Below are 8,636 nucleotides of genomic sequence, written 5' to 3'. Positions count from 1 at the left end.
GAAGGTAACCAAAGCATAAAGTTGCAATTTGTTTGGGGATTATTCAGACAAGAATAATAGTCATGCTTTAATGAGATCATGTAATGAGGGTTACAAACTGCTATTAGTTTACTTTGGTACACAATAAAAAATAACCACTCTGTCTACGCACACTGACATATGTATTTATATAGAAATAGCGTGATTTTTGTCTTGGCTAAGGCTGTGTGTGTTCTGTACCAAAAAAGCACTTGAACAAAAAGAAAACGGAGACACCACGCGTGTCTTCTGAGTCATATCTCGTTTGGCCCTGGATCGATGCTGCAGGTACATTCCCCCCAAAATATTTCACAGATAAAAACAGGGACGTGATTGCAACTCTCCTATTCTCATACCGACAAGGCTCAGTGTGCCAGCTCTGTTATTGCTCATAGATGAAGGCTCTCTGGACTGTTACATGTGTCAGTAGAATGATAGAATTTTGGAATTGGAAAAGAGACCTGGGAGGTCTTTTCGTCCAGGCCCCTGCTCAAAGCAGGAAACGGTTGTCGTGTTCTGAAAGGTGAGCTCACCACTGTGTGCGGCTGATTGTCTCACTGCTAAGCACTTCTTAACACTTACTTACCCACGACTATGATTTAATGGCGCAGCGGGGAAATGACTTGATTCGAATCCCCGCTAGTGAGAAACACCTCTATCGGGCAGCAACAATACAGGAAGATGCGAGGAGGCAATGGCAAACCCCTCCTGTATTCTACCAAAGACAACCACGGGGCTCTGGGGTCGCCCGGAGTCAACATCGACTCAACGGCACAACTTTACCTTACTATGATTTATAAAGTTCTCCAAGCGGTTTACGTGGAAAAAAGGATAATAATAAGCAGATGGTTCCCCCTGTCACACAAAGGGATCATGATCTAAAAATAAATACAAAGTAGACACCAGCAACAGTCACTGGAGCAATACTGTGGTTGAACAGGGCCAGTTGCTCCCCCCCCCTCCAGTAAATATAGGCAAATTGACACTTGGAAGTTGCCTTTTTGCCTAGTTAGCCAGGGATTAACTGTCAGAAAATACCCCTGCTAACTGAGCAAAGAGGCACCTTTTAAAAGTGGTGATTCTCTTCTGTTTAGCAGGGGGAGAGCAACTGGCCCTATCCAACCACAGCACAACACCCCTCCAGTGGCTGTTGCTGGTGTCTGTCTTGTGTTTCTTTTTTAGATTGAGTTTCTTTTTTAGCCCTTTGGGCACAGAAAGCCATTGTATGTATGTATGTATGTATGTATGTATGTATGTATGTATGTATTTCTCTTTCTATGTAAACTGCTTTGGAAATGTTGAAAAGTGGTATATAAATGGTAGTAAAAGTAAATAAAAATGTGCTGTCAAGTTGGTGTCAACTCCTGGCAACCACAGAGCCATCTGGTTGTCTTTGGTAGAATACAGGACTGGTTTACCATTGCCATCTCCCGCGCAATATGAGATGATGCCTTTCAGCATCTTCCTAGATCGCTACTATAGGTGTTTCCTATAGTCTGGGAAACATACAAGTGGGGATTCGAACTGGCAACCTCTGGCTTGCTAATCAAGTCATTTCCCCGCTGCACCATTAGTAGTAGTAGGAAATTCCTCTGAATGTGTAGCCTGGGGGTTCCCAATCGGTGGTACTCCAGATGTTTGTGAACTACAATGCCCATCATCCCCAGCCACAATAAATTGTAGCCGGGGATGATGGAAGTTGCAGTTCAGCAACATCTGAAGCAGGGGCGGAGCCATCATTAGGCAAACGGGTTCAAAGAACCTGGGCCGCCACCAATTAGGGGCCACGAGTGCAGCCCCAGACATGCTCCCAGCGTCTGATGTCAGACGCAGGGGGGCGTTATTTCGGTCACAAATGGGGCCACGCGGCCCTGTTTGGAACTGAAATTGGCACGCAGGGAGCAGCCGGTCCTTAAAAGCAGTGAGAGCTGCTCCTGGTCTTGCTGCCAAGGGCTGATTGATCTCCCTCCCAAATGGGGCTGTGCGGGAGATTGGCCCATGCTGCATTGGCAGCATGGCCGGAGTTGCTCTCCCTGTCTTTAAGGCAAGGAGAGTAGCTCTGGTTAGGGAGGGAGACCACTCTCCCGCGTCTGACATCAGATGCAGGGGCTTGGCCAGCTGTCCTCCCTACACCTCTGATCTGGAGGACCACCGGTTGGGAATCCCTGGTCTATCTGAAATCCTTGTAATTTCCCCCTTGCTCTCCACTCATTTAGAGCCCCTGCTAACAGAGCAAAGAGGCACCTTTTTAAAGTGATGATTCTCATCATTGAGCAGGGGGAGAGCAACTGGCCCTATCCACCCCCAGCACAGCATTCTTTCTCCAGTGGGCTCTTGCTGGTGTCTGCCTTATGTTTTGTTTTAAGATTGTGAGCCCCTTTGGGGACAGGAGGCCATTTTCTTTCTTTCTTTATCTCTATGTAAACCGCTTTGGGAACTTGGGTTGAAAAGCAGTATATAAATATTTGTCGTATTCGTGTTCTAAAAGACAAGAGGACAAGGGCAGTGAGTGTGGGGCCCAGGGCAAGAGGGGAGCTGGTCTTGTGGTAGCAAGCATGACTGGTCCCCTTAGCTAAGCAGGGTCCACCCTGGTTGCATATGAAAGGGAGACTAGAAGTGTGAGCACTGCAAGATATTCCCCTCAGGGGATGGAGCTGCCGCTCTGGGAAGAGCAGAAAGCCCCAAGTTCCCTCCCTGGCAGCATCTCCAGGACAGGGCTGGGAGAGACTCCTGCCTGCAACCTTGGAGAAGCCGCTGCCAGTCTGTGTAGACAATACTGAGCTAGATGGACCAAGGGTTTGACTCAGTATATGGCAGCTTCCTATGTTTCTATGACTGTGGCCATGCCCCCTGATTCCAGCCACACCCCTCACACTAATGCCAGCATTGGCACCAGTGTAGTGTTGTGGTCAGAATGTTGGAATACGACCAAGGAGGCCTGAGTTCAAATCCTGATTCAGCCATGAAACTCACTGGGTGACATCCTGGCTAAATTTACTAGAATAGAAGTCCTATTGAAATTTAGTATTAATTTATATTACTCATAGGAAGCTGCCGTATCCTGAGTCAAACCTTTGGTCTATCTAGCTCAGTACTGTCTTCACAGACTGGCAGCAGCTTCTCCAAGGTTGCAGGCAGGAGTCTCTCTCAGCCCTGTCCCTCCATGGTACTATAAAACAAGTTAGTCCAGATGTCAATCACTTATTATTACTAGTAGTAATAAGAGCTGGCCTCATGGTAGCAAGCACGAATCGTCCCCTTTGCTAAGCAGGATCCACCCTGGCTTGCATTTGAATGGGAGACTAAATGTGAGGATGGCAAGATATTCCCTTTAGGGGATGGAGCCGCTCTGGGAAGAGCAGAAGGTTCAGAGCTCCCTCTCTGGCTTCTCCACGATAGGGCTGAGAGAGATTCTGGCCTGTAACCCTGAAGAAGCCACTGCCAGTCTGTGTAGACAATACTGAGCAAGATGGACCCCTGGTCTGACTCAGCTTCCTATGCACTTATATACTGCTTTTCAACAACAAAAGGTTCTCAAAGTGGTTTACATAGAAAAAGAAAGAAGATAGTTCTCTTTCCATCTTATTGGGCAGAGGCTCCCAATCTAAAAGGAAACACAGGGAGACACCAGCAACAATCCCAGGAAGGATGTTATGCTGGGCTGAATACAGAGAGCTGTTCTCCCCCTGCTAAATAAGAGGGAGCCGCCATTTTGAGAAGGTGCCCCTTGGCCCAGTCAGCAGCAGCCGCCGCCTCTTAACGAGGCCGACCTTTCCCTGAGGGGGCCGCTCATTTATTATTGATGGAGCAGCTGTCCTCTCTGCAGTTCAAGCAGAAAAGTTCCCACAGCAGTTTACCTAGCCAAAGCAACGAGACAATGGTGCCCTGCCCCAGAGGGACTTCCCATCTAAAAAGAAGTGCAAAGGAGATACCAGCCACAGCTAGTCGGAGGGATGTTATTCCGGGCTGAAAAGGGACAGTCACGGGCGGAGCCACCATGGACCGAACGGGTTCAAAGAACCCGGACCGCCAATGAAAAAGGCTGCCGTAGCCTGCACGGAGGCATGGTCCAGGCTCTGGAGAGGCCTGAGCGAGCTCTACTCTGCCTTCTGCTGAGTTAGACCACTGGTCCATCTAGATCAGTATTGTCTACACACTGACTGGCAGCAGCTTCTCCAAGATTACAGGCGGGTGTTTCTCTCAGCCCTGTCCCAGAGATGCCAGGGAGGGAACTTGGAACCTTCTGCATGAAAGCATTCAGATGCTCTTTCACTGAACTACAACCCCATCCCCTAAGGGGAGTATCTTACAGGGCTCATACATGTTGTCTCCCATTCAGATGCAAACCAGGGCAGACCCTGCTTAGCAAAGGGAACAATTCATGCTTGCTACCACAAGACCAACTCCTCTCCCTTTAATGAGGGACAAAAGTCGGACAAAATCAGATGTATAAGAATGACCCTAATTGCATTTCCTTGTGGGGGAACCAAAGACTTTAGCCTTAATTTTCCTTCCTTTATTTTCCACTCAGCAAGCTTGTAGCAGACAATTATGTGACTTCTTGCTATAGTTTCCATGAAAAGCGGATGAAAGCATTGTTGGGGGTGGGGGTGGAAATCTCTCTGTCCCCAAGCTGATGCCTAGTGTATGGTTATTTATTAGTTTTAGCTAGAGAAACTGTACTCACAGTTTCTGGTTGAGTCGGTAGTGGTGATGCCCCCGAGGACCCCCAGTGTAAGCTTTTTCAAATTTTGTCTTCTAGGAAACTATTCAAAGGGCTGTGCTAGATGAAAAATTGAAGCCATGATTGGACCAGATATTAACTACTGCCCTCGTATAGATACTTTAGCTGATGGAAAGCTTGCAGTATTCCCTGCTGAGCCTTGCAGTCAGTTACCTAAGCACACAGCAGAAACCCATTTTATTTTTCCATGGCTCACTGTTAAATGGTAGAAGGGATACTGGTTAATGTTTGAAAGGACAAAGATAACGACCTGGTTCACACAACCCTTCAGATCTAGGTTTAAGGTGAGTCACCGACATTAGCATGGCGATGTGAACCCATGGCAAGGTAGTTTGTGGCCCACGAGGAACCACCTCAACATGGGTTAACACAATTGTGCTAATGTTGGCAACCACATTAAACCTTGATTTGAATGATTGTGTGTACCAGGCCAGTGTGGTCTGCCCTGGTTTCATTTGAATGGGAGACTTGATGTGTGAGCACTGGAAGATATTCCCCTCAGGGGATGGAGCCGCCACTTTGTGAAGAGCAGAAGGTTCCAAGTTCCCTCCTTGGCAGCATCTCCAAGGCAGGGTTGAGAGAGATTCCTGCCTGCAACCTTGGAGAAGCCACTGCCAGTCTGGGTAGACAATACTGAGCTAGATGGACCAAGGGTCTGACTCAGTATACGACAGCTTCCTATGTTCCTATGGGAGTTCCGATCGAGTATCTGTTTGCATGCCGAAGGTCGCAGTCTTGGTCCCTGGCAGCATCTCCAGGTAGGGCTGAGAGGGTCTCTTTGAAACCTTGGAGAATGCTGCCAGTCTGTGAAGACAATACTGAGCTAGATGGACCAATACTCTGACTCAGTATATGGCAGCTTCCTATGTTCCTATGTTCCTATCCAGTGGTGCTCTTACCCCGGAACTTGGGCTCCCGGTCCATGGCCTCCAAATGTCCAGGGGGGCCTCCTGTTGCCACCCCAGCCTGCCCCCGCCCCGCCGCTGCCCTATGGCGTTGAACCGCAGTGCCGAAAACTTCAATAATTCTAGCTGCCATGTGTGCACCCGGGGGGTAAACTGAGCAGGCCTCCCCCACCCCTGTGGTCGGGGCGGGGAGAGCAGGAGCGGCTGCTGGGCTCGGCCATTTGGCCCCATGGCTCCTGAGAACTTGGAGGTGCTTCAGTGAGCCTGCGCAGTCAGAGCAGAGTGTCACACGCCCGTGACGTAATTTATTTATTCATTCTCTCTGTGAACCACTTTGGAAACTTTTGTTGAAAAGTGGGATATAAATAGCTATTGTTGCTTATAGTCACAGCTGGGTATGTTTTGCGCAGAGCAGAGAAGACTAAAGGAGCTATCTGTCTCCACTCTGAAGATATACAGTATAAGCACTGGCAGAGGAAGCCGGCCAGCGGCCTGTGTTGCTCCCGCCGGCAGCCCCCCTGCCCAGATGTGATCTTACCCCTGGACTTCAGGGCAAAGTCCAGGGCCTCCACAGCCCCTGCCCCACCCCAATCCTCTTTACTCTGCCCCAGATGGTGTGGTCGCCTGGTGGAGCATGATGATGCTTAATTTGCAGGGGAGAGGGGACCTCCAAAGCTCTTTAGGTCCAGGCTGCAAAATTACCTAGGTGCACCTCTGCCCCGGCACAACCCCCGGCGTCTGACGTCAGATGCAGGAGGTGTGGCTGGGGTGCCAGGCATGGTCCTTTGACCCCGTCCGCTCAATGGTGGCTCCACCCCTGTATATAAGATATAGTTGCCTTCAAATCTCTGAAGGGCTCTCATACAGAAGGAGGAGTGGACTTGTTTTTTGTTGCTCTAGAGGATAGGACTCGAACCAATGGGCTGAAATGACAATTCCCTGCACACCCAGGCTGTGGGGAAGGTCGGGGGCCAGGATATGTCATTCCAGCCCCTGGAAATACCATAATGCACCACACGAGTATGCAATGCACCATGGGGTTTCCCCCCCCCCCCGGGTCCCTGCAGTCCGGCAGCTGCGGCTGCTGACAGACAAGCAGAAAAACAGGGCTAGGAGAGCACTGTGGTGATGGCCACCAGCTTGGATGGCTTTAAGAGAGGCTTAGACAAATTCATGGAGGACAGGGCTATCGGTGGCTATTAGTCTGGTAGCTGTGGGCCATCTCCAGCCTCAGAAGCACGATGCCTGTCAATACCAGTTGCAGGGGAGTAACCACAGAAGAGAAGGCATGCCCTCACCTCTTACCTGTGGGCTCCCCAGAGGTATCTGGTGGGCCACTGTGTGAAACAGGATGCTGGACCCGAGAGGCCCTGGGCCTGATCCAGCTGGGCTGGTCTTATGTTCACTCACTCTCCTAACCCCGTTTTGAGGGAGGGCTCCTTAGGCGGGTTTGCTGCTGTGGTGCCTCCGGGATCAGGCACGATCCTGGCGGTTCACATGTGCGTGCAAAACCGGGCTGGGCTCCCTTACTGCCTAAAAACAAACAAACCCACAAACACAGACAGACGGCAACAGTCACTGGAGAGACTCTATGCTGGGCAGAACAGGACAGTTCCTTCTACCAATGATGGCACCACTTTAAAAGGTTCCTTTTTGCCCAGTGAGCCTGGGGATAATTAAAATTGGTTTTAAATTATTTCAAGCTGTTATCTATTAATTCATGAAAATAATTTCCTGAAAACCATGCCTTCCACTTTCATGACCGGGTTGCACACAGACCAAGATGCTCTTATATAAATTTTGTTTCCAACTAGCTCCCACGCCAAATTCTGGTGGCCCCAGATTATCTAGCTGTGGATGCATAAATTTTACAAATGTAGGATATTGAAAACTGGAGCCCAGTCAAAGAGCCTGTGACAGAAGATGGGAAGAAGTGTAATAAATTATAGATTACCATAGGCTGTTGGGTTCCAATTACCAAACTGCATCGTTCACACAAGTAATTACCCAAGAAATTACCATAGAAGTAGATCCGTTCATTGAATTACAGGACATAACTGCTACTTCTGATTACATCTTTACTTTATAGGACAGCAATCACAGATGCATACCAAGGTCTGGTAATCCAGGCTTTTTGGGATTAAAACAGATGTAGAAATGTAAAAAATGGTTAAGGACCTATTGATTCCTGAGTTGCCCAGAAAAGAAATGAAAGAAGTTAATTAATTGCAACCTGAGCACTCTTACAAGTGGTGACTAATCTAGGCAGGTTTTATGTTTGTTTGTTTGTTTGTTTGTTTGTTTGTTTATGTGTTGAATGTATATATCGCCTAGTATAAAAATCTCTAGGCGGTGTTGTGGATGAATTTCAGGGCTGAATGTTTAACTATATTTTATATCTGCTCCAACAGTCCTTAATTACCAATGGTGATCCCAATGTTCTGGTGCCTGTCCCTGCAAAATCCTATTTTTACCTTTGGGGAATGCCTTGTTAAAATTTTGTTAATGCAAGTTGCCAGCATCAGCTTGTCTCTGGTGTGCATGTGAGTAAATGCATGTGCATGAACATTAAGGCATAGTGCAGGACATTGCCTTCCATTTCACACACGGCAGCTGCAGAGATGTATTTCAAAATGATGATAATAGTTGGACAATTACGTTTCTCTAGGAACTCTTTAATCCAGAGCTGCACAACTTTGACCCTCCTGCAGAGGTTGGCCTACCTCAGGAGTGTGCATGTGCTGTTGGATGACAAACCAATTTGCCTTGAACCGGGCTGTTTCGGCGGCTCCAACATGAACCGAACTGGAGGCAGTTCAGTCTGTGATCAAACTGAATCAAGCCCAGTTAGGTACCGAAAGGGCAGCTGAGGTGTGGGGCAGCAAGAGAAGTAGTAAAGTTCATACTGGCCTGTTGTAGGTGGCTTGCTGAAGAGGGATCACCATGTGCTTGGCGGTGCCAGAAGCCAG

Source organism: Hemicordylus capensis, chromosome 13, assembly GCF_027244095.1.
Source record: "Hemicordylus capensis ecotype Gifberg chromosome 13, rHemCap1.1.pri, whole genome shotgun sequence".
Taxonomy (NCBI): domain Eukaryota; kingdom Metazoa; phylum Chordata; class Lepidosauria; order Squamata; family Cordylidae; genus Hemicordylus; species Hemicordylus capensis.
Note: the sequence above shows the minus strand (reverse complement) of the source record.